Consider the following 25,024-nt stretch of genomic DNA (forward strand, 5'->3'; position numbering starts at 1 on the left):
ATTAACCCTTAGCTATCTGTTTATGACCCCCCCCCCCCCGGGAATCCTGTCCCATCCCAACCTCTCCTAACATTCCTGACTCCCCGCCCAGGGGGAGGGACTGGGCGCAAGCCTCCTGGGCCAGGAGCTCAGGGCCAGGCAGGAGAGTCTCCCAGGCCGGATGTGACCTGTGGGCCATAGTTTGCCTATCTCTGTGCTAAAGTCATGTAGCTCCTTTTATCTGACCTTGGTGGGTCTGACTGGCTGCTTCCATGCAACCTCTCTAGGCAGGCCTGGAGGACCTACCTTTCGTGGGGCATGGTGTAGTACAGTGTTTATCAATCTATGGCTCGCGATCCAGTACTGGGTAGTGGCATGTCACGTACAGGGTTGCCTTACTCTTGTCAGCAACGCTGACCGAGACACCAAATGTCCTGTTGGCGGTGTTACCCGGCTAAGGCAGGCAAGTGCCTACCTTCTCCAACACCTTGCTGTGCCCCGGAAGCGGCCAGCAGGAGTCCAGCTTCCAGGCAGGGGGGCCATAGGTCTGCGTGTGCTGCCCCTGCCCCAAGCACTGGCTGCACACTCCCATTGGCCTGCGGGTGAGAGTCACATGGAGCCGCTTGTGCACCTCTGCCTAGGAGCCAGACCCTGATGCTGGCAACTTCCAGGGCACAGCATGGTTTGTGGTGCACCCCGGTTGTACTGCTTTTCAGGAGCCACTAGAGGTAAGTCCATGCCTGCACCCCAATCTCCTGCCGCAGCCCTGAGCCCCCCAAATCTGGAATGCCTTCCTGCACCCCAAATCCCTCATCCCTGGCCCACCTCAGAGCCTTCACCCCCAGCCCAGAGCCCTGACCATCTCCCACACTCCAACCTCCTGCGCCCCAGCCCAGAGCTTCCTCCCACACCCTGAACCCCTCATTTCTGGACCCACCCTGCAACCCTCAGCCCTGCAGCCCAACCTTTTGCCCCAGCTCTGAGCCCCTCCCACCCCCAAACCCTCATCCCCAGCTCCGTTGTGTCACAGGCATCAACAATTTTCTTCAACTGGGTTTCCAGAAAAAAAGTTTGAAAACCACTGGTGTAGTAGGACCACGGATCCTCCAGCAGGGGATTGCAAAGGCCACATAAACCCTGTCACAGATATTTGATGTGCACCGCTGAAGAAAAAAAAAAGTCTGACTCCAAACATATGAAGCGTCAAAAGAAACACTCATATACTGTTCACTTTGATATTTGTTGTTTTAATAAGGAAATCCTAGCTTTTTTTAGTGACAGGCTTAACTCTCCCACCACTCTTCTCATCTCAATAATGGAAAGTGTTTTTTAAAAACTAGGACAATGGAAGTTAGTCAATAATGGGGCCTTCTAGTGTTCTGGAGGGAAAAAAAAACAAAACAAAACACATGGCAGAAGAAAAAAAATGCATTTATTTCAGTTCAAATAATAGACTCTGTGAATGTTCAGTAACTTTAATAACCCAAAGCACAGAAAAGACCTGCTCTTGTGCAATTGCAAAACCACTCATGGAGGGTGTTGATCATCTTCAGTTCCTGCTAGCTTCAACAGATTTTTCAACTGACTGGCCATTTGATGGTGCCAAACTTATGGCAGATTTGGTGAATGGACATGCATCAAAAGGTATTCTCCTCTGTCTGACGTGGAATAATATTATTATCTTTCACTCCCACCAAACTCCTTTCTTGAACCTGGCTTTTGCCCCATTCATAGAGTAAGATCCATACTGACATCAAAAAGACATACTGATACATACTGACAAAGCTGGAGACCAGAGACCAGGCATACAAGGAAAACTGTCTCAACCATGGAAATATACTATTTTAAGAACATTAGATGCTGAAAAACTATGAACAAATATATCCAAAGAAAGAGTTTCAGAGATTTCACAATACATTATAGAACTTTAACTTTACAAATATGCTTATTGTAAAATATGTGACATGCAAATTATATTCTTTACTTAGAACAGGGGTCAGCAACCTCTGGCACGCGGCTTTCCAAGGTAAGCTCCCTGGTGGGTTGGGCCACTTCGTTTATCTGCCGCGTCAGCAGTTTTGGCCAATCTGGCTCCCATTGACCGCAGTTCACCGCTCCAGGCCAATGGGGTCTGCGGGAAGTGGTGCAGGCCGAAGGATGTGCTGGCTGTGGCTTCCCGCCAGGGTGCTTACCCTGGTGAGCCTCATGCCAGAAGTTCCCGACGCCTGATTTAGACCATACTTAATACATACTATATATAAAATACAATGTGACTTTTCATATAACCATATGTCTGTTATTCACCTACCTTGCAAGAAAACTGGGATTATATAAAATCTAGGACTACATTTGTCAAGTATAGCTGCTTAAAATTAGGCCTCTGTGTTCATTTTAGGCACCCAATAATTGACTTGATACTCAAAGGTGTTGAGAGTCCAGCACTTCCACATTAGGCTACTTATTTAGGTGTCTAAATACAGACTAAAGAAATTATGCAGCTCTCCATTTTTGACAACTGAGGCAAAGCTTGTTTTTAACATATATCTATCTATATATCTATATATATATATATATACACATAATTCCTCATCTCATTTTATCATATTTCTATGCTGATTTTAGACATGGTATTTTTCCTTATAGTCAAGCCCAATGTTATAGATTTGTACTCTTGTTGATTGACTATGGTTCTGATTTTCATTTGGCCTAATTTTGTTCCTTTTCGGTTTGCTCTCATTTTATCTGATTTCTTTACTGTTGCAATTCTTCTTTCAAATGTAAATTACTCCTTTTTTGTCTTAATAACTTTGTATTTAATTCCTAGTCATTACAGATAACAAAAACAATAAACTCATAAAAAAAAAGTCCAAAGCAAGGGCTGAATCATCAGTGAAGAACTTGAGGCACTGAACATTAAATCAACACATGATCAAAGGCAAAGTATATAATCACTTAGGGCAATGTGACAAAAGGAAATGTGTCCTAAAGATGTTATTAAAAGGTGTTTACAAAATAGTACAAACTTGGCAATAAGTAAGTTGTGGCAGAGGCAAATGTTCAATTACTTTGCATACCTTTGATGTATTATTAGACACCAAGGTGATGGCTAATAAGTGCCTTTAATTTCTTGTGATTACTCACTTTTGTCTATGTATGTGCAGTTGGTCAGGTAGCAAGAAGTAACACACCCCTGGCCCAGCAGCCAGGCACAATTGTCCTTAGGAGAGCGATATAGCACTGCCAATCTCATTCAAAATTCATAAATCAGGCTCCCCAAACATGAAATTGACTTACAAATAATGTTTTGTTTTGTTTTGTTTTAAATAGTGGATAGAGTAATTTGACTTCTGATTTTGAAGCCTTTAAGATCTACCGGGGATGTGTTTTCAAGCTTCTTCTGCAAGCATGAGGGTTAGAATTGTTGTTGTTGTTGTTGTTGTTGTTTAAATGAAAGCTCAGAGTGTCTCGAAATTAAATGACTTCAGGAGTTAGGGTTTTAAGCAAAAACATCAAATACCTTAACATTCAATAAAAATCCTTGGCAACGCCATAATAGGACTGCTCACTCAATGACTCCTGAGACACAAGTCACCCCTAGCGTGCTAGTGCTGGCTCATTATGCTAGGAAGCACATGCCATACTGTCTTCAGGTGTATTGCAGAAGATGTGCTTGCCATGTATGCCGGGGACCTCCAAAGGTACCTCTAACTGGGGAGTTTCAGGAGAGCTGTGCACTGTGTCTCAACAAATGCAATACCTCAATGGCATGACTAAAGCCTATGGGATATCCATCAGACCCTGTAAAGTTATATGTGGTGGGAAGGCTTCATTATGATTCCTTATGTTTGCCTTTAATCATTTGCCAGACTCAGGATCTGACAACTCCAGCTTGCACTCAGTAAAATAATTACTCCTCAGTCCCATGGGAAAGCTACAGCTGATCCATCTCCATATGTTTAGAGGATGCTATGATGTGATTGGAATAACAGAGAGTTGGTGGGATAACTCACATGACTGGAGTACTGTCATGGATGGATACAAACTGTTCAGGAAGGACAAGCAGGGCAGAAAAGGTGGGGGAGTTGCATTGTATGTAAGAGAGCAGTATGACTGCTCAGAGCTCCAGTATGAAACTGCAGAAGAACCTGAGAGTCTCTGGATTAAGTTTAGAAGTGTGAGCAACAAGGGTGATGTCATGGTGGGAGTATACTATAGACCACCAGACCAGGAGGATGAGGTAGAAGAGCCTTTCTTCCGGCAACTAGCAGAAATTACTAGATCGCAGGCCCTGGTTCTCATGGAACACTTAAATCACCCTGATATCTGATGGGAGAACAATACAGAGGTGCACACACAATCCAGGACATTTTTGGAAAGTGTAGGGGACAATTTTCTGGTGCAAGTGCTAGAGAACTAGGGGCAGAACTCTTCTAGACCTGCTGCTCACAAACCGGGAAGAATTAGTAGGGGAAGCAAAAGTGGATGGGAACCTGGAAGGCTGTGACCGTGAGATGGTCAAGTTCAGGATCCTGACATAAGGAAGAAAGTAGAACAGCAGAATATAGACCCTGGATTTCAAAAAAGCAGACTTTGACTCCCTTAGGGAACTGACGGGAAGGATCCCCTGGGAGAATAATATAAGAGGGAAAAGGATCCAGAAGAGCTGGCTGTATTTTCAAGAATTCTTATTGAGGTTGCAGAAAAAAAGCATCCCAATGTGTAGAAATAATAGTAAATACGGCAGGAGAGCAGCTTGTCTTAACAGTGAAATCGTTGCTGATCTTAAACGCAAAAAAGAAGCTTACAAGAAGTGGAAGATTGGATAAATGACCAGGGAGGAGTATAAAAATATTGCTCAGGCATGCAGGAATGAAATCAGGAAGGCCAAATCACACTTGGAGTCGTAGCTAGCAAGAGATGTTAAGAGTAAGAAGGGTTTCTTCAGATATGTTAGCAACAAGAAGAAAGTCAAGGAAAGTGTAGGTACTGAATGCCTTACTGAATGAGGTAGGCAACCTAGTGACAGAAGATGTGGAAAAAGCTAATGTACTCAATGCTGTTTTTGCCTTTGTCTTCACAATCAAGGTCAGTTCCGAAACTACTGCACTGGGCAGCACTGTATGGGGAGGAGGTGACCAGCGCTCTGTGGAAAAAGAAGTGGTTTGGGACTACTTAGAAAAACTGGATGAGCACAAGTCCATTGTGCCGGATGAACTGCATCTGAGGATGCTAAACGAGTTGACAGATGTGATAGCAGAGCCATTGGCCATTATCTCAGAAAACTCATGGCAATCGGAGGAGGTCCTGGATGACTGGAAAAAGGCTAATGTAGTGCCCAGCTTTAAAAAAGGGAAGAAGGAGGATTCGGAGAACTACAGGCCAATCAGGCTTGGGACGGTGAACCCGCAGCCAGCGGGAGTCGATGTGGCAGGTAAACAAACTGGCCTGACCCGCCAGGGTGCTTACCCTGGCAAGCCACATGCCACAGGTTGCTGACCCCTGACTTAGTTTTACCTCCAGGCCTGTGGACGCGAGGTAAACAAACCATTTTGGCCCACCAGCGGCTTATCCTGATGGCCCGGAGCCCAAGTTTTGGTGACCCTGATTATAGGGTTGGCTTTGAACAGGTCATAAAAAAGTTCCACTTTTATTTAGTCTTGCGTGGGGGGGGGGAGGTGTCGGCTATAAATAATAGGTTTATGATGTTGGATATACAGTACCTCATTGGTGTCTATGCAGTGATTAGCTATTTGCTTCTAATATTCTTTTTAATTTTTTGCCTTAAAATTATTTTTTTAGAAAATGTCTTAAAATAGTACCTGTTGTGGTATAATTCTACTCTGAACTAGCGTCCAAAAGATGGGGTACCAGCATGAATTCCTCTAAGCTCAATTACCAGCTTAGTACTGTAGCACTGCACCAACCAGGAATTCCAGTGTCTGGTACACTTGGTTCCCCAAACCTTGCCCGGGCCCAGACCCAGAACATCTGGATCGTAACAACAAGGAAAGTACACCTTTCCCCCACTGTTGCCTCTCCAGGCTTCTCCTCCCTGGGTTAACCTGGAAGATCACTGTGATGGCAAACTTATGAATTAAACGAGAGGAAATTCCTTCTCTCTCCTTCTCTTTCCTCAGACTTCCTGAGAGAGAAAATATTCCTAACACAGGGGAAATTAACTTTCTTTCCCCTTCTTCCTTTTCTCCACTTCCCTGGTGGATCCAGACCGTCCTGGGTTCCAGAATAAAACAATCGGTTCTTAACAGAAAGCTTTTTATTAAGAGAGAAAACAGGGAAAAATTATCATTTTATTATTTAAATTTAGAATGAGTAGGTACATGGTTCTTTTAGCTAAGAACTGGGTCTCCAGCCTAAGTTACAGTATAATTAAATCTTCGCCACTCACATTTTGATCTCCAGCCAATACACTGTGCAATGAAACAAAACATTAGCTAAACTCATTCTACTATATCACTATTTGATTTATAGAGCTGATTGAGAGTTGGAGAGAAATCTGGTTGCACGTCTGGTCTCTCTGAGCCCCCAGAGTGAACAACAACCAAAAACTAACAGCACACACAGAAACTTCCCTTCCTCAAGATTTGAAAGTATCCTGTCCCCTGATTGGTCCTCTGGTCAAGTGACAGCCAGGCTTACTGAACTTGTTAACCCTTTACAGTCAGAAGAGTTATAAAGTACTTCTGTTCTATTAACTCCTACTATCTGTTTATGACAGTTCCCATAAACTAATTGCACTAAATATATAAACTATCAGAGAAAAGCAGATTACCTGGCAGTGCTTCAAAGTAAGAAGGATACAAGGAAAGAGCTTGAATTCTGGGGAAGGTGTGCGAACATGCACACGTCTGTTTTTCTTTTTAAGCTCCAACATTACGATGCTGCTTTGGGAGATATGTGTTTTGAGTCAGGGCTGTACTACTGACAGATAGACTATAAATAAAATAAATGCCTTTATGAAGTGCCAGTTTCATTCATAAGAGTAAATCAATGAAACTGTAAAACTCAATTTTTAAGAAACTGTGACATAGAAAACAAATGAATGTACTTGGTCTATTTTTTGGTATTAATACAAGCTATTTTACATCTTAAAGCATAACATATCACCTGCAGGAGTAGCATAGGCTATGTGGATGCTGTCAATGAAAAAGAGATATTGTCTTTCTCTAAATTAAACATCTTCTTGGGCATCAAGACACTTGATGCAGATTCCGGTGTGTAAATTGTAAAGATATTTTCTATTTTTGAAGAATATAGACTTGATATATTTCTGTTACGCTTCTCCGCTAACAAACTAATAGGCATCCCATGCTATGAGTCACACTCCAGTAAGATTTCATATTAGGGCAAATATGATATGAAAGGCTCTAGTAAAAGGTTATTTATGTGAACAAAAATCTTTTTCATAAGAGATGCTAATACAGTATATTTGCTAATATGAATTTAGAGATTATCTGGCCTCTCAAAATAGATTTAGTCTGTTAATATTATAGAGCAATGATAAATCAACTGTAAAATCTGAGTTTGGCTTTTGGTGGAAACTTTTTAAGCACAAATATAAAAAGTAGAAATATAAGTAGAAATAATTGTAAAAATGTAAGGAAATGCTTTATGAAAACAATGGAAGTATGGCATCAGTCATGAAGTAAATAAGTGAAAATATTATGTATTAAGCCTCTGTTCAATGATACATTATTCTATTGCCAAAAAGTAAGAAGAAAATATAAAAGAGTTCTAGAGAGATTTAAATTAAAAAGTGTTTTTTTTCACTTTCTCATTAAGAGCTGTATTTAACAGTTATGTGTGAAATGCAAAAACCTACATTAATTCAGTATTAAGGTTGCAATTTTTAACACAGAAATGTGAAAAAAATGAAGGATGTTCAAAATAACCTTAATTCATGATGTTTCACACATTGTACATATATTATTAAAATAGACCTTAACAGTGTAATGAAAAAACACTTAACTAGATGATTGGTGGAAAAAATTATATTGTTTTGGACACAGATTTACATTTCTGTGCCACGTGTCATGCCATCAGGTGTCATGAAGGGGCCATCTACTGGTTGTATGTGACCAATGGAGAATGCCTTTTGACAATGGGAGCCTTCCCCAATTGCAACTAAGCAGGCATAGATGTCCGCCTCTTCCTTTGACCTCAGCATAATAATACAGAAAGTCAGATAATAATTTTAAGCACATAATAATATCCGGAAAATGAACACAATATATCATTCCATTGATTAATTGTCCTAGGGGGAAAATAAAATATGTTTGTCATTTCTAATATAATATGTTTATAAAAACCTAATCTACCAGAACCATAAAATGGTTCAGAAATATATTCAAATACATCAATGTCAGTTTTACTGTTGTGACAAGACAAAAAAGTTCTATCCTATCTTCTTTTGTACATATAATAAACACCACTTCAGTTCATGAATAATTAGAGTTAGATTCTACTCTACCATCTCTAATTTAAACACTATTTGCAATTTTTTCTCAGTGTAGGCTCCTACTTATCAATACCCATTTTACAGGAAATGAAACAGTAGAAATATATTCTAAAAATAGAATAAAAAACAAGAAAGCCAGCTCATTTTCATTACCTATTATAGATGATGTTTTATAAAATGTTATATATATACACATGTAACCCTTCTGCCCCTCTGAGTTGGCAGCAACAAGGACTGGGTTCAGTATTCAGGGGTTTCGTTTCAGTAACACAATGCATAACCGGCTTGAGCCCTCACCCAGTGACCTGGGACTCTTACATACCACACCCTCCTGGGCGCCTCTAGGAGGCAATACTTTCCCTCTTGCAAGCACGGAGTCTGAGTGTAGCAAAATCTTTTTAATAAAGGAAGGAATCAATGCGGCATCCCATTGGAGAAACACCACAAACAGAGTTATAACACAAACCATAACCCCCCCCCCCAAGTACGTTTGGCAATTTCCTTTTCCCTTAGGGTCTTAAGTCCAATCACTCCAAAGTCCAACAACCCAAAAGTCTCTGGTCAATGCCACCCCAGAATTCAAGAGTCTATCTGTAGAGGTCCCTCCCCCCAGCCTGGGTGAAAGGGGCACCTTACGTGGTCCAGGGCCAACTGCCCTGCCTCTCCGTGGGTTCTGCTTCCGCCTTCTCCACGAACTGCTCCGCCTTACCAGCTGCTCCACTCTGCTCCTCCGGCCGTCCTCACAAACTGCTCCGCTCCACCAGCTGCCTCGTGAGCTGCTCCAGTTGTCCCTGCAAACTGCTCGGCTCCGCTCGCTCTGTGGGCTGCTCCACACGCCCCACAGCTACTCCGCTCTGCCAGCCGCTCCACTCCACCAGCTGTCCTGTGGTCCGCTCCAGCCATCCCCATAAACTGCTCCACTCCGCCAGCTGCTCTGTTCCACAGTATAGCTTCAGGCTCCCCCACTAGTTAGCACAGTACTCAGTGCTCCCAGCTCAGTAATTTCAGCTCTTTTGTGATTTCAGCTCTTAGTGATCTCAGCACATAGTAGGGGAGCCCAGTGCTAGTGCACCATTAGCCCAAAGTGAGTTCAGCTCAGCAACCTGTATCTAGAGTCTTAAGGGAATAAAAAATCAACTCTGACATTCCACAGTGGAGAGAGGAGGGGGTGCAACTGGTGCTTCTAGCTCCACAAGGAGCCTGCACCACCAGGCACAAATACCTGTCCCCAACCTCTCTCTCTTCACTGGGTTTTGGAACCCATGTCCCTTGTCTAGCAAGTACCACCCAACTGAGGTTGAGTCATTTCTGTCACAAAGCAGTCCCACAGCTCGGCAGTCTGGGATGGGGTAGGTGTGCCTATGCAAATATTTGAGATTTCACATTCCGAACATTCTTTCCACACTTCCCATAATTCACCACCAGATGTCAGGGTATAGCTCATCCTGACTCTGCTTACATACATAATCATGACTAATCTAAACTCATGTATCAGAACTTCATTTGGTTGCCTGCAGGGGGCAGGAAGTCTTTTTCTCATTAACACACAATTATAATCTTATGGTAGCGTTGTCTTTCTCTGAAGCACTATAGTTCTGCCATGCCTAAAGACAGAATACTAATTGGGGTGACTCAGCACTATGAGGTGGTACAGAAAATCTTCTTTTAGATGTCTGGATGTATAACTGATCGCCGGATTTGGGGTTGGGAAGGAATTTTCTCCCAGGTCAGATTGGCAAAAACCCTAGTTTTTTGTTTGTTTTTTTAACTTCCTCCACAGCATAGAGAATGGATAACCAGCTTAGATCACCTTAGCCTATCTCACCTAATCAGTTCAGTGCCATCACAGGAGTGTTGGGCATTGGTAGACCCTCAGTAAGTTCTTATGACTGCCTCTGACATATAACAATTTGGTTCCCAGTTTTTGTTGAAATGAAATCATTGGATTCAACCTAAAGGTATTTGGGTGCAATTTTATGCAGGTGGTCATGCTAATTAATCTAAGATTCCTCCTAGCCTCAGACTCTATTGTATTAAAATAAAATCCTGTAAATAATGAACAATCAAAACACCCAAGGATTAAACTATACATTTTATATGATAGTAGATTTGTCATAAATTGTATTTATAGTGGACATCTGAACCATTTCTCCCACATTAGACACTATTGTTGCATTTTATATAAAGTCATATTTTAGTGATTTTGTTCCCCATTAACCGCCTATAAATTGGGTACAAAATATCTGTACTATAACAGAGAAGGCAGATACAATTCTTATCTCATTAAGCCTGAATATTGGTTTCCAATCTAAACCTCTAATTTCAAACACTCATTTCCTTGTAACATTTTCAGCTTTAAGGCTTATATTTTTCAGACCTGACCTTTGCCGAAAGCTTAACTTTCTTGTTGAAAATTGGAGTTCGGTCATTTTAAGAAGAGGAAAGGGAAGGCAGCGTTATCTAGTAGATAGGATGCTGGAGAAGGAGAGACTTTATTATTTACACTGAATGCATGTGGAAGATACTACAGTGACAGGAAGCAGTATAAAGTTATAAGAGGAATAAAAGAGTGTAGTTGCTAACCAGTTTTTGACAGAATTTGTGACTGGGGATACAATTATGGCTGCAATCAAACTGCTCTATTCATTATAAAGGTAAACTCAGCAACAAAATTATAATTGGGTTACAAGCATGCTCAGAAAGCTGCCACTCACAACAGCATGTAACAAAAACATGTAAAAATAATCAAAATAATACCTCATTTAGTATATTTGCATAGGCGAAAACCTTTCAAGTCCTGTGTGGCACCAGAAAATGCCATAAAGATTGTTAAAAGTTTCTCATGCTGCTAATTAATTTGTATTTATCTATATACGCACACACATAAACAAAGTCCTGTGATTGTATGTTAGCTCTATGGCCATGCTCCCAAACCCATGATGACTTGGTTGTTCAATTCACTTTCATAGAGGTGTTAATCCACCTATATTGACACTCATCAATTTATACCAATTATTTCCTTATACTGAAGATACCCTCCTATATCTACCAGACATATATATTTATGTTTACATGTCTAAACATGCTCATCAGTAAAGTGCAAGTATTACACATAGTGTGTAATGCATCTGATATTTCCCAAGAAGTAGCAGAGATCCAGAAATGATATAACTCTTGCTGCATGAATGGTAATAGAAGTTAATGGTTATTTTTCCCTTAAGAAAGATACATATATAGATTATATTAATTGTGCAAACAAACACACTAATAAGAATGTTGGAAAAGTATTAGTGGTATAATTTTAAGGACTGAGACACTGAGTGAAATAAACATTGCCAAAGGTCACAGTGTAAGCCCATGGGATTCTGAAGTCATATTGCACTGGTTCAGAATATACCGGCCTCACAACAAAAACAAATGATTTACTTTGCCTGTGTCCTTTAGCCATGTTATGTGTATAGTAATAGCCCTCTTTTCTCATGTTAATCAAGGATGAACCACAATGAAGGTGAGGAATTAGCAGAATCCTTTCAAAATTCCCATACTTTTAAAGTAATATAATTCAATTGGCCAAAAGGACTATCTATGGCTACAGAATCCAGGAGACTAATTGATTATTCTGGGTTAGATTAAATCTTTGAAAAGAGAATACTCAAAGTACTTGAGCTCTGTATACACTCCAGTATTCCTGTTCTGACTGCTACTGCTTTGTGGCGTATTTGCTGTCTCAAAGTAAGGTCCTGCCTGCAGGTCACCAATGACTTGTTTTCCTTGCACATGCTCACATTAAAAAAATATGTGAATTTACTGCACAACATTGTATACAGACTTATGAACGTTCTAGCCCAGGGATTGGCAACCTTTGGCATGCGGCCCACCAGTGTTAGCACCCTGGCAGGCCAAGCTGGTTTGTTTGCCTGCCGCGTCCACATGTTTGACTGATCGCAGCTCCTACTGGCTGCGGTTCACTGCTTCAGGCCAATGGGGGCGGCAGGATGTGGTGCAGGACAAGTGATGTGTTGGCTGCCGCTTCCTGTTGCCCCCATTGGCCTGGACCGATGAACAATGGCAAGTGGGAGGCATGATTGGCTGAACCTGTGGACACAGCAGGTAAACAAATTGGCCCAGCCTGCCAAGGTGCTTACCCTAGTGGGCTGCATGCCAAAGGTTGCCGATCCCTGTTCTAGCCTTTGGATGTGTTATGGGGAATGTGTTTTGGGGGAAGGGGAGGAGGGAGGGCGAAAACCTGCAAGGTGCCAAGTGCCTCTTGTGATTAAGTACCTCCTTGACTTTTGCGGGAGTTCAGAGCACCTCAAAGGAGATGATCAGCACTTTACCAGATTAATCTATCTGCCTAATATAGGTCTTCTGCCTTCAAACACACATGTGCAGTAACTTTTATTTGAACTCAGTGGAATTTGCATGTGTGTAAAGTAATTCACAGGCATAAGTGTTTGCAGAGGTGGGGCCATAATCTATGATTAGGCTCATCTCAGACACCGGATCTAAAAGGAGGTCAGGTAGAGTTGCCAGTTTTGGTTGGACTTATTCTCGGAGATTTCATCACACAACATAATGGCTTTAATAAAAAATTAATCTTTAATTCTTAGAGACTGCAGGACAGGCTTAGAGGGTTGGTAACCCAGGAATCCACACCTGTGATCTTGTTCTAGCTGTTACTTTGCAGCTTAGGTAACTCCTATAATTAGAAGAAAATTGAATTTTAGTTGTCCCCCATCAGTTAGTCAGTATGTCTTCCCGGTGCTTATGTGTCTAATGGGGAATTTCAGGCTTGTAATGAAGTGAGCCCAAGTGACACCCATTTGTCAATAAACACAGAAGATCTTGTTTACTAGTAGCTGAATTTAAAACTCTGAAGCACTGTAACAGGGTGTACTGGACATATAAGAACGAAAGGTGCCAAAAAAAAATGATTCCATGGTGTTGGAATAAACAAAGTCTCAGAAAATAGCCATACCAGAAGGGAGGAAGCCATCCTGGGTAAATAGTAGTTGGATCAAACCCTCACATCCCAAGGACCCTGTTCTTTTAAGAGCCCAGGATCAGGAGCTCTGTATTATAGAGGGATGGCATGGCTCCCTTCTATTCCAGCCAATTGGGAGGAGCTCTCTGGAGGAGGGCAGTATGTAGACTGTTTTATCCCTCAGACAAGGGACTGTGACTGGAGGTTAGGGGTGTGGGCTGGAGAAGCTGGCTGTGGCCTGGCTGGCTGAGCTCTCTGCTTGCAAGGTCTGCAGAGGGGAAAGGCAGGCAAGCTGATTGGCTGAGCAGAGCTGAGCTGGAAATACAGGTTGAGAGGAAGAGGCTGGAAGTTCTGCTGGAAAATATAGGAGATACAACCAGGGATGAGGAATGGCTACAGATTAGGAAAAAAATAAAAATGAATAAAAATGTCTTTATCTGAAGAAGAGAGAGCAGACAGGGATGGAAAAGAGAGTAAGAGATAAGGATTGACATATTATAATTCTAAATTCACTAGCTGAAAATGTAAAGGTAGGAGATGTTAATTCCTTGAAAACAACAGAATGGAAAGTGAAGTGTCAGAGATACATTAAGAGCTAAAAGAATGTACGGTGGAGATTTATAAACAGAGTGTACACATACAGAATGGACTGAGAAACATCTTAAAACTACAATTTTAGGAACAATAAAAGCAATTTTCCAACTACTGAACTATATGACAGAAGCAAGAGTGGTAATGTATAGGATTCCACTTGGCATGAATGAGGATCTAATGAAAAGGTGTACAGGCAAGGGGCAAAATGTTCGTTAAGCAAATGATTAGCAGCAGGGGCAGAACACAAACCATCCACAGCCATGTGAGTAAAATTTAAAGGTGCAACACTACCCAAAAAGGTTAAAATAGGATATCAGCTCTTCTGGTTTAAACCGTATATCCTGGCTCTTTTGAGATACTAAAAATGTCAAAGGTTTGGGCATGTGGCAGCTGGCTCTAAGAGGAAAAGAAGGTGTGGTAAATGTGAAGAAGAACCCTTGTATGAGAAGTGTATGGAAGGAATGGTACTAAAGTGCAACAATTGTGGGGATAAGCAGTTACTGCTGTGGGCATTCTGCGCAAGAAAATTAAAAATTCTGTGTACAAAATTTTAAAATTCTGCAAGTTTTATTTGTCAATAAATAAATGCAGTGACTCCAGTATGGCTGTGGGGAGCCACTGGCATCACAAAGGTGGGAGATCACTCTGCAGCCCACCTGACCCTGGGATATGGACTCAGTGGTGAGGCTGCACCCAACCCTGACACAGCACGAGGCCTGGGCCTGCCCCAGAAACACCCTGAGGCCCTGCCTTTCTGTATCAGGAGAACGAGGTATGGGCAGGCAGGCTCAGCCAGGCAGGATCCAAGTGTGGAGAGGCTCAGTGTGGAGGGATCCAGGTGTGGGATGAGAGGATTATGTGTGGAACTATCTGGGTGCAGGAGGGTCTAAGTGTGGGGAGATCCAGGTGCAGAGGCAATGGGACTCTGCAGGGATTTGCAGGGGAAAGTGGTTGGGGCTCAGCAAAGGGGTCTGGGTGTGGGGTGTCAACAGAGGGGGATAGTCTGGGTGCTAGGGGAGTGGGACTTGGTGGGGTGGGGTTTGGGTGCAGCTAATTGGGGGTCAGTGGCATGGGGGTCTGGGTGTGGAGGCTCAAGGTGGCACAGAGGGTGGGGCATCAAGGTGGGTGTTTGAGTGCAGGGAGCTCAGGGGGGGCAGGAGTGGGGGTCAGGGGCAGATAATCTGGGTGTAGGATGTCTCAAGATTCAGGGTTTGTGGTTTAGTGGGGTACGGTTCAGGTATGGAAGGTTAGGGGGGTTCTAGAAATATCAGATGAGGTTTGGCAGGGATGTCTGGGTATGGGAGGTGCAGATGTTTGGGGATTGAGTGGAAGAGCGAGCACCTCCCCATATTGTGACCCCTCATCCTAGAGCTGAGGAGTGGTGGGGGCAGGAATCAGGTGAGGATGCTGAACTTCCTGCAGCTCGGGGAGGTTCCTGGATGATGGCTTTGACATAGCCCCAGCCACTCTTTGCAGAGGAATAGGACATCCTGTCTTTTCCTGCCTCCAGCCCAGCCGGAACTAGCCGCTGATCCTGGTTCAGAGTAGGAGCCACTGGCTGGGGTATTCCCAGCCCGACAGTGATTTATGTCTCCACCGGTTGCTCTGGGTGCCTGAAACAATGTACTTGTGCTTCTAGGGAGTAGGCTGTGACTGCTCTTGAAACTTCCCTTTGCTTCCCTCTAAGAAAGTCATTTTTCTATGTGGAAGCAAAGAAATTTGCAGGGGACATGAAATCTGCGCATGCGCAGTGGTGCAGAATTCCCCCAGATGTAGCACAGTGCAGAACACAAAAGGTGTGACAGCAGAACAATCTAGAGAGATATAGAAAATTAAAACTATGCATAAAATATTCAGTGCAGAGGATCTAAAAGATATTCACAGTGATAGGAGGAGAATGAGGAAAATGTGAGGGGAAAGAGTTATTGGTACAACAAATTACAGTTCTGGTCAGAAAAGATAATACAAGGGGAATAAAAGACGATGTACTTCTTGTAGGCAAAGATAAATTTATAGTATTTCTGACAGAGATCATTAATTGGACTTTATAGACAGGGAAGGAGACTGAAAGAATAAAAGCATCAGAAAAGTATTTGCATATACACAATCTCTTTATAGACTGCATTCATGAATTTTTAAATGAAGGTAATAAAGTAGTTTAAACAACATGGTTCTAATGATTTTTTTTTTTGCTGGAATGCAAATAGTTTAATAAAATACTGTCAGGAATTAAATAAAATTGTTTTTGAAATGCAAAACAAACCTGTCATATATGTGTACAAGAAACAGATTTTGGTAAGAAAACTTATGTTTAGACTTCCAGGATAAGATGTAATGAGATGTGACAGAAATTACAAGAGGAGGAGGTATCTGTATATTTATGAATATGAAAGTCTTAGTTACGTCACTAGTAGTATTCCTTTCCTAAATATACTATTCCATAATTTAAATAATGTCCTTAAACTCCCTTCTGGTAGGTGTTTAATCTTTATCTGGAGTGGCATTTTACTTTTGTCTATAGTTTTTTGAGTTCCTGAATGCTGAAATTTTCATTCAACACATCTTCTTTATAGGTTACCCATCCATTTAGTACTTCAGTTTTCTTTGGCAAACTTTCTTTTTTGTTCATAGAACTCTGTACACTGATTGTATCACTGCTAACTGTTTGGAACTCTTGCTAAAATGGCTGCTTTTCTTCAGTTAGAACTTTCAATTTTATCATTTGCTATGAGACCAGGTATAAATTTGTTTTTTCTCTGTAACTCCTTCCTTCTTTTAACTTGCTTATATATCTCTGAAACCTGGGAATCTTTGTTCATTTTTCCCACAGTACTTTCTCCAAGTCTTTCTTTGACTTTTTAATAAGCCTTTCTGCCACAGCTTTACATCTTTTATAGTTCACTAAGTCTTTGCTATTCATTGTAGTTTTAGCTCCTTTTTATATGCCTTATTTCCTTATTTAATTGATGTTTTACAATCTTTATTCTACCAGAGAATTGGATTTCTGAGTTTGTAGAAACTCGATATCTTACAGAAAGCTTGATAGCTGTTGCTACAACTCCCCTCGTTATATTACCATGAAATTCCTGTCAATTATCACTTAAACAACTGGTACTTAGATATTCAGCACATTTACTTCTAAAGAGTACCAATATGTTTTTCTAAGGCTCCAGATAGGTATTCCTTCAGTATTTTCATCATTACCTTGCTTTTGATACATAGTTAGCACAGGGAAGTGATCGCTTACCATTCCATCTTCTTTATAGATTTCCCAGCTGCATTTACTTTCTATATTGTTGTTGCTGCAATTCCCATATCCACATATGGGAAGATTTAATCCACCAAATTATACAAGGTAGGTGCTTTGCTATTTAGCACTGGTTGTACATGTCAATGAACTGTTTCATGTGTTTGCCATTATAATCAGATATAGTTATGGAAGCAAGTGATGGTTATAATGATAGGTAAACCTGACAAGTAACATACAAAACCTGATGCATATAGACCTATTGCCCTCACGTCACGTGAGGGCAAAATTATGGAAAGAATGATCAATGAGAGGTTAGTAGCATACTTGGGAAAAATAAATTATAACCTGTGTACAAAGTGGTTTCAGGAAAAGAAATTGCAAAACAATATTGTAAGAAGAGAAACAGAAATACAAAAGCAGAGATTGGCAATCTTTGGCATGTGGCTTGCCGGGGTAAGCCCTCTGGTGGATCAGGCCGGTCTGTTTACCTGCCGCATCTGCAGGGTCGGCCAATCATGGTTCCCACTGGCCGCAGTTCACTGTCCTAGGCCAATGGAGAAGCGGGAAGTGGCATGAGCAGAGGGATGCGCTGGCTGCCACTTCCCACTGCCCCCATTGGCCAGTGGGAGCCGCGATTGCCTGAACCTGTAGATGCAGCAGGTAAACAAAACGGCCCAACCTGCGAGGGGGCTTACTCTGGCAAGCCGCATGCCAAAACTTCCCTAACCCTGTACTAAAGGCATGAGGAACAGAGTTTATAATATCTCTATGCAGATAGAATTCAAGTAGTTCAACATTTTATATTCTTTGAAATGTATTCAATTCTTAGTTTGATAAGAAAGTAACGTGGAAGGGTCACATAGAGAATACCAAGACTAAATGTAAAGATCATATGTATACACTTAATAGTATTGCTGAGAACAACTAGAGTGCATATAAAAACACATTCATGATGCTGTCTATGTCATTAATAAGTCCAGTTCTAGATTATGGATTCTAAGCCTTCAAGTCAATACTAAATCACAATTAAAAATTGAAAGCTAATCCAAGCCCAAACTCTGCAAATTGCATGTGGTGTAGGTATTATGACACCATTGTATGTGATACAGGTAGCTACCAGAGAAATGCCTATATATATATATATGAGGATGAAATTGTTAAGATTAATGGAAATAGTGAAGATAAAATTACTAAACAAATAAATAAGCTCTGTTGGGAATTAAGTAGATAAAATGTAACTTGACGCTACAAGCTCCCACATGCTAATAGGATCAAAAGATGGGTAAAAGATTCAATTGAAAAGGAAGAAATGGAAGAGATTAAAGTCTTTAGTATTGAGAAATCAAACTATAGTTGGATATAGTTGCCTTTCCAGTTGTGGATTAAGAATTACATGGTAAAACAAAAGGAAGAGCAAGACAATCAAATATGACCAGTACATTTTCTGAGTTTATCCATAGCAAATGGAGTCAGCATTGCCAGTCTATACTGATGGATCTAAAGATAGTAATATGGGTAGAATGGGAATGGTCTTTTTAAATCCCTGACTTTGGAATTAAGAGATACATGATACTATCCAATTTCATGGTCATTACGATGACTGAATTGGTGGCATAGTGTTGTCACTGAGTTGGATAAGAGATGTACACCCAGCTATAGATGCTGTCCTCTCTGATTCTTTATTGCATATAATGGTGATTAGAAAGAGAATCTCAGAAAGAAGGAATGAATTAATGAAATATTGTTCTTATAACAAGATATACATGTAGAAACAAAATGGATCCCAATGCATGTTGGGATACCTGAAAATGAAATGGCAGATTAAAACAGCAAAATATGTCTTGAAATTAGTACATCGATATAAAGATCCATCTGAGTACACAGGATTTCAAAAGTTTGGTAAAGAGAGAACTTAAGAAGGAATGGCAAGAAATATGGACCTAAGAGAAAAAGGGACCAAGGTCCTGTGAAATATGTCCTAGTCTTGAGGGGAATGCTATACTTCAGAGCTATGATAGAAGAAGTGACATATATTTAAAATGCTATCAGGTCACTGTGCCCTGAGTGGTAATTTGTATCTACCAAATGTGCACAAAGACAGGTTGTTCAAAATGTGCAAAGTTAAAGAAACAGTTGAGCATCTTCTATGACAATACAGGGAGACTTGTGAAGAAAGATTCTTTATGAAGAACTGAGATACCTCAAGGTGAAACAATATACTGTGAAAGAAACTGAGAAAGTGGGGTAGCATTAAAAAAACATTACTACATTTTTCTAAGGATATAGGCTTGAGTGAGAGGAAACAGATTTTAATTATGAGAAAAATGCAGCAAGTTGTGCTCATTGCCTCACATACTGAGGCTGCAGCCCCATAAGATGAAAGGAAAAGAACAAGTGAGACTGAGACACGAGAAGGAAACTAGGGCAGAAAGGGCTAGGACATGTGGCTTTGGATGGAGCAGGCTGACAGAGGAAGAGCTTTGGGTGTGACAGAAGAACCGGAGCTAAATATGAATTGTTCAATTATGATTATACACTTTACGTTGGGGACTCATTGAGGATTATTTGGATTATTTTGCATGAACTTGATTTAATATTAAACGAGCCCCAGGTAAAGATGCTGTGAACCAGAAGAGAATTTGTGTGGTGTGCTCAAGGGGCTCGCAAAACAGGGGTGCCAAGGTCAGGGTGCCTGCAAAGCGACACCTGGCCACCAGGGGACACTTAGGTATTCCCCTGGCTACATGCACTTTACCTTGCCCGCTCCCATCAGGTCTAAATATGAATTACATACATTTTCTTGTAAAGTTATGTCAAGATGTGTAAGTCTGGATTTCTTTTCTTTAATAGTGATTGGAGGAGGAGAAGAAACGTAATTCATAAAAATATATGGGGTCAATAATAATGTTTTCTGGGTACTATTATCTATGCAGTAACAAGCAATTAAAAAACAATTCACCCCATACTGCAGAAGTTAAAGACAACAGCAGTAACTTAAAAGTATTGGTATTACATGAATCGTTAAAATGAATCAAGAATCAAACATATATAGATTGATTTATTCCATGCAAATTTTAGTTTGTTTAAAGTTGATAATGAGATGAATTGTTGAGCAGAGATTAGTAAGCAAACATAGAAGCTCAGCTGTACAGAAGAAACTCCTGCAGACCTTGTTACATTTGCAGCATTACAGTGTCTGCACCAAAGACCCTCTGAGACACACAACTGCTAGTCTCCTTTTATTATAGTCGTAAAGAGCTACTTGGACTCATAAAAAACATAGCTGGCAGATTTGTAAAATCATAACAGCTTGTTTGTAGTGGTTCCTTCACTGCTGTCTGCTATCTAAAAAAACATCATCTTCCAAAATATAGCTAGCAGCTATTTATGTTACAGCTGCCTTATTTGTCACTGTAAACTGAGTGTTTCTACTATGTTCTAGATCATAAAGAGGAGAACCGTTATCTTTTACCTGCTGCACAGTCACACCAAATGCAAAAAGTAGTGTGTACATCACATTACCAACTCTAAGAAGGAGAATACAGTGATAACCTTCACAAGCATTTGTTTGACATGATTTCAGCCATGTGAGTGTCCTTTAATTTTCACATCTATGAATGCTTTCATCAGTGCATGGTGTTCACCCAATTTTTGGAGGGGAGAATGGCTGTTGCACATACAAACATTCATATTTGCTTGTGAAGAATAGCGTTTGTGGTTCATTTGTTAGTCATCATTTGTTTGTTATGTGGACATTTTAAAAGCTTTGGTTAGGCAGTCACGAAGAAGAAACAAACCCATGTCACTTAGGTGACCAGTGATGCCTTGTGAATAACAAATAAGGAATAACCATAGTAAACAGTCTGAGGCTACTCATAGCCTGCAGTTTTTTCATGGGAAGGAGTAAGTAGTATGTTTACAGAAATCAGTATTGTTTCACAAATAATTCATAAACAAGAGGGGGGAAGGGCTCAGCTTCTCATAAAGCTGATTCACAAGAAAAATCTTGAAAAGTACCTGCTACATTATGCTTTCAATCATGGAAAAGGCTCCAAAGATTGACTTCCAGAATTTACATTTTTTTTACTGTGTAAAATCTCTCTATATATCAAGTAGAAATAAAAAAAGTGAAAACAAAAAAGGAAATATGCCCAAGAACCACTTTGTCACATCTACCACATTTTTATGGACACTTTATACAAACAGAATATTGCATTAACTAAGCAGTAAAGGATCAAACACAACATGGCAGCCACTACTATCATGTGCATGCCTTTAAAGTTCCTCTGGGGATACAAGTCCTTGTAACCACCACACTTGAACATTAAATAGGAAAATAAGGTACAAATAGTGAAAATTACTTTGGGCACATTATTCCCTTCCATTCCAGCCAGTAGGCCCTCCTCACAACAGAAAAATGGGAGGTCCATTGTATAGAGATAGATGCTAGGGCTCTGTAAACAGTATCCACACACCCTTATGGGGGCGTATGCACCTGAGCTTAGGAGGTTTTAAGGACAGGATAGATCTACTAGTCTTTCCCTCACGGAGGTTGGTATGCATAGGTATATGCTTCTGCAGTCCTACAGAAAGTGGGTTTCCATTTATATTTCTTGGCTTAGGAGTAGGCCAAGGGGGTGTAGAGGTTTAGTGACATAGCCCAGTTACATAGGCCATGTGCTACATTTAAGATTTGGTTCTTCTCCCCATAAATAAGTGGTACCTACAAAAATAGCAAGTGGTAAAAAGATGATCGGTGCTCTGCCCTAGGTTCAGCGTCCAAATGGATTTCAGATGTTGTCCTCGGTGCAATGCATTTCAACAGAACAAACTAGAGATCATGGCAGGGAAGTCTGCATCCGTGAGGAAAGAATAACTCCTCCTAAACGGACAGATAGAAAAAGCTAGCCTGGCCACTGCTGCTGTTTCATCATCTAGAAGCAGCTGGGAATTTGGAGGTAAATTATGGAAGCCCACATCCGCTCAGAGAGGCAGATATTTTAGACAGATCCTTATTCTATTCATCACACGTTCTCACCCTGAGTAACTATTCATCCAATGTGTCTGACTATCTCACTGCAGTAATATCAGCAAATCTTCTCATAATGCCGTACTGTGTCATGCATTGTTATAAATCAGTCCTGATGAATCTGATCCCTGCCTTTCAGAGTAGTGGAATTCAATCCACTCCTGTGTTCACTGAACTGATTCTGATGATTGGTAGCCATCATGACTGCTACATTTTAGCTTGATATCATATGGTAACAAGAGCTACCTTTGATACCATTATTTTGTCCTACAGTTCCCTGATCACTAGCTATATCCAAATGTCCAAATCTGAAATCCTTACTCACTTTTAATCAGTTCTTACTAATAGATTTCAGCGAGACTCTTGCCTGAGTAATGACTTACAGATTTAGTCTCTAGTTTCCTTGGCAGGACCTCAATGACCATCTGATTTAAGATTCACACCAGAAATTCAGTGCAAAGAACCAGGCAGTAGCTATAGTAGTCAGTTAGGTGTTTTGTAAAAGAAAAATAAAGCAAAGTATGAAAAAAGTGGTAAGGATCAAGTAAGTTCTTGCAGAAAAGTTACACTGGCAGGAGAATGGAAGGACACAGTGATGAATAAGAGAAAGGGTACCAGTGCTTAGTGTCAATAAAAGATAAAAGCAAACAAGAAAATTTTGATGATGAGATTTGAAGAGGAAACAGAGCAGTGATTTGGAGAGAGGAGGAGAGATCTGGAGATCAGTGGTCAGCCCAGGTGAAAAAGCAACCCTAACTATGGACAGTCACAGAAAAATGCCCAAGCAGTTCATTCAGTAGATGAAGAATAGTTTCATATACATAATTATAGATCTACAGAGTAGTGAAAATTTATGAAAAACAATAAAAATTAGGAGGAATGTTTTACTGAGCAGTCCCTTTGATATTACTCATGGGTGTATTATTATAGATGGACTTTGATTCTAGGAGCCCAGCTGTTGGAAAAACTTGGACTTGGAAATTAAAGGAGGACCATCTGGCCAAGAATACAGGGTGCGGGGAAGAGATTGAAACTGGGAAGCCAAAGTGCAAGATTGGGAGAGGGAACCTGGGGACAGAGGCAGGAATTGGCTAGGCAATGAGACTGAGACTGGAAGAAGCTATGAGTACAGCGGGAGACTTGGATGAGGAGCTGAGTGGAGAGGAAAAGGACAGCAGAGGAACAGCCAAATAGGACATGGACAGAAGGGGCAGACCTGAATGGGGAACAAGGGTCCTGTGGGACAAAATAGTATCTGATTCAATAGTTAAAGACTGTATTTATATATGTACACATGACAGCTGAATGCCTGTATAAACTTAATTCTGGCATGTCCTGAATTTTGAGCTAGTTGGGCTTTTGGAGAGGTCATAGATAGAGTATCCCTATGACCTCAGAGGTGAAAACAGGCCTTGAAGTCCTTAAATAAGTAGTATAATACAACCAGTTATGCTGACCACCATGTCCACAATTAGTGGCAGCAGGAATAGCACAGCTCCCCATTCCTGTTTCTCTTTCTTCCTTTATCTCCTCTCAACTGGGGTGGCTGCAATTGAAGGAATGGAAAAAAATCCACAACTGTGAGAGCGAGGAAAGGACATAAGAGCTCAGACCTCATTAGCATGATCTGTGCTACCTCTTTCAGTAGTGTCATTGGCTCAAACCAAAGAGGTTGCTGTGAAACCACTTTGCACCCTTTCCACATCATTCTGACAAGCCTGGCAATTTTCTCCACACACTGCAGTAAATGTCATCCATGCTTTATACTTCTGTGCAAGTCAGGATCATGACTGATCCTTAAGTGAGTGTAATGTGGTCTACAAACTCCATTCTGAGCAGAGGCAGAAGGATGTGAGGATCCTCTCCTGCCCACAGTCAAGCAGACTGACCACACTCCTACCAGCTACCACAACTGTCAATCATGGAGGCAGGCACCCTCAGCTGCAACCTATGAGAGACATAAGGCCTCCTATTAAAAAAGAAGAGAGCTTAGAGAAGGGAGGAGGGCAGAAAAACTCAGGGCAGCAAAGAGTCAACACGCCTACACCGGGCTGCCTCTAGGAATAAGGCTCAAAGAGACCAAAGCAGACACCTGGGCCTAATTTGAGTTCAGGGTCCAAGGACTGACTTGATCAGTAACTAATCAATGGAAGCCAGACAGGGAGCAGTAGAGACCCCCTGCAAGACCACACCAAAGACTGCTGACAGTGAGGGTCAAACTCTGAGAACAATCCTTTTGGAGGGGTAGGAGGAGAAATATACTAAATTGATTTCTCATTCACAAATAAGGGAAGGCCACTCTAAATAAACTGTCAATTAGAGAAGGAGAAATATCTTGCTGTTTTGAAAATACTGTTTTTTTTCTTACTTGATTTTCTGTTCCTCCAATCTCAAGCCATTAAAATTAATGGACAGTTGTCCATCCGTGGACAGGCATCCACTTCAATCAGCTCTGGGTCGTGCCTTCAGTGAATACATTTGCTAACTAAAGAAATCCACACTAATGATTTTCAGTTCTCAGGATTCATTATATTATGATATTTACATTGGGTATTTCACAAGTACAGACTGGAGTTGCAATGCATATAAGTGATTGGGAAAAAAAATCACATTTTGATACGACAAACTTTAAGTGTCATTGAATCTAGTATATTAACTTGAACACATCAAGGGAATGTTTTATTATTAAAAGTTGCAATTTGTCCTTCTTAA

Source organism: Chelonoidis abingdonii, chromosome 1 (assembly GCF_003597395.2).
Source record: "Chelonoidis abingdonii isolate Lonesome George chromosome 1, CheloAbing_2.0, whole genome shotgun sequence".
In the NCBI taxonomy this organism is placed as follows: domain Eukaryota; kingdom Metazoa; phylum Chordata; order Testudines; family Testudinidae; genus Chelonoidis; species Chelonoidis abingdonii.